This window comes from Arachis duranensis, chromosome 2, assembly GCF_000817695.3.
Source record: "Arachis duranensis cultivar V14167 chromosome 2, aradu.V14167.gnm2.J7QH, whole genome shotgun sequence".
Classification (NCBI taxonomy): Eukaryota; Viridiplantae; Streptophyta; class Magnoliopsida; order Fabales; family Fabaceae; genus Arachis; species Arachis duranensis.
In genome coordinates, this window is record NC_029773.3 from 20,840,266 (window position 1) to 20,842,746 (window position 2,481).

Genomic DNA, 2,481 nt, shown 5'->3' on the forward strand with positions numbered 1-2,481 from the left:
AAAAGTGAATTTTAACTAAAAACTAATAAAAATATAATAAAAACTAATTAAAACATACTGAAAACAATGCCAAAAAGCGTATAAATTATCCGCTCGTCACAACACCAAACTTAAATTGTTGCTTGTCCCTAAGCAACTAAAAATCAAAATAGAATAAAAAGAAGAGAATATACTATAGACTCCAAAATATCAAAGAAACTCAGCTCCAATTAGATGAGCGGGACTATTAGCTTTTTGCTTCCGAACAGTTTTGGCATCTCGCTTTATCCTTTGAAGTTCAGAATGATTGGCATCCATAGGAACTCAGAATTCAGATAGTGTTATTGATTCTCCTAGTAAGTATAATGATTCTTGAACATAGCTATTTTATGAGTCTTGGCTGTGGCCCAAAGCACTTTGTCTTCCAGTATTACCACCGGATACATACATGCCACAGACACATACTTGGGTGAACCTTTTCAGATTGTGACTCAGCTTTGCTAGAGTCCCCAATTAGAGGTGTCCAGGGTTCTTAAGCACACTCTTTTTTTTTTTGCCTTGGATCACAACTTTATTTCTTCTCTCTTTTTTTTCTTTCTTTTCTATTTTTTCGTTTTTTTTTTGTTTTTTTTTAGATTTTTGAATCACTGCTTTTTCTTGCTTCAAGAATCAATTTGATGATTTTTCAGATCCTCAATAACAGTTCTCCTTTTCCCTCATTCTTTCAAGAGCCAACAATTTTAACATTCTTAAAACAACAAATTCAAAAGACATATGCACTGTTCAAGCATTTATTCAGAAAACAAAAAGTATTGTCACCACATCAAACTAATTCAACTAGTTTCAAAGATGAATTCGAAATCCTGTACTTCTTGTTCTTTTGTAATAAAAACATTTTTCATTTAAGAGAGGTGATGGATTCATAGGACATTCATAGCTTTAAGGCATAGACACTAAGATACTAATGATCATGTAATAAGACACAAACATAGATAAACATAAGCATAAAAATTCGAAAAATAGAAAATAAAGAACAAGGAGATTAAAGAACGGGTCCACCTTAGTGATGGCGGCTTGTTCTTCCTCTTGAAGATCTTATGGAGTGCTTGAGCTCCTCAATGTCTCTTCCTTGCCTTTGTTGCTCCTCTCTCATGATTCTATGATCTTCTTTAATTTCATGGAGGAGGATGGAATGTTCTTGGTGCTCCACCCTTAGTTGTCCCATGTTGGAACTCAATTCTCCTAGGGAGGTGTTGATTTGCTCCTAATAGTTTTGTGGAGGAAAGTGCATCCCTTGAGATGAATCTCTCCATCTCCCATGGCTCGGAGGTGGAAGTTTTTGCCTTCTCTTTCCTCTTTCTAGAGGTTTCTCCAGCCTTAGGTGCCATAAATGGTTATGGAGAAACAAAAAGCAACGCTTTTACCACACCAAACTTAGAAGGTTTGCTCGTCCTCGAGCAAAAGAAGAAAGAAGAGAGAGTGTGGTAGGGTAGGTGGGGATCTTGTGGGGTCCACAGATCCTGAGGTGTCAAGGATAATTCATCCCTGCACCAAGTGGCGAGCAAAATTGCTCCTTCTGCTAATCCTGGCGTTAAACGCCGGGCTGGTGCCCATTTCTGGCGTTTAACGCCAGCTTGGTGCACATTCCTGGCGTTTAACGCCAGTCTGGTGCCCCTTTCTGGCGTTAAACGCCCAGATTGGTGCCAGACTGGGCGTTAAACGCCCATTTGCTGCCCTTACTGGCGTTTAAACGCCAGCAAGGTTTTCCTCCAGGGTGTGCTGTTTTTCTTTCTGTTTTTGCTTTTTCAATTGATTTTGTGACTTTCCATGATCATCAACCTACAGAAAACATAAAATAACAAAGGAAAATAGATAAATATAACATTGGGTTGCCTCCCAACAAGCGCTTCTTTAATGTCAGTAGCTTGACAGTGGGCTCTCATGGAGCCTCACAGATGTTCAGAGCAATGTTGGAACCTCTCCATGGTTACAGAAGGAGAACCTTGAGTCTTATAGTTTGCATTGTCTGCAAGCCACGGAGCTTCCTGAATAGCAAACAATTGCTCATCCAGAAAGGTTTCAGAGATCTCAGTAGGAGGGAGAGATGCTCCTGCTACTGGTTCTATCCGGGACAGGTGATCAGCTACTTGATTCTCTGTCCCTTTTCTGTCTCTTATTTCTATATCAAACTCTTGCAGAAGCAACACCCATCTTACGAGCCTGGGTTTTGAATCTTGCTTTGTGAGTAGATATTTAAGAGCAGCATGGTCAGTGTACACAATCACTTTTGATCCTACTAAATAAGATCTGAACTTGTCAATGGCATAAACCACTGCAAGTAACTCCTTTTCTGTGGTTGTGTAGTTCTTCTGTGCATCATTTAGAATACGGCTGCCATAATGAATGACGTGCAGAAGCTTACCATGCCTTTGTCCCAATACTGCACCAATGGCATGGTCACTGGCATCACACATTAGTTCAAATGGTAATGTCCAGTCTGGT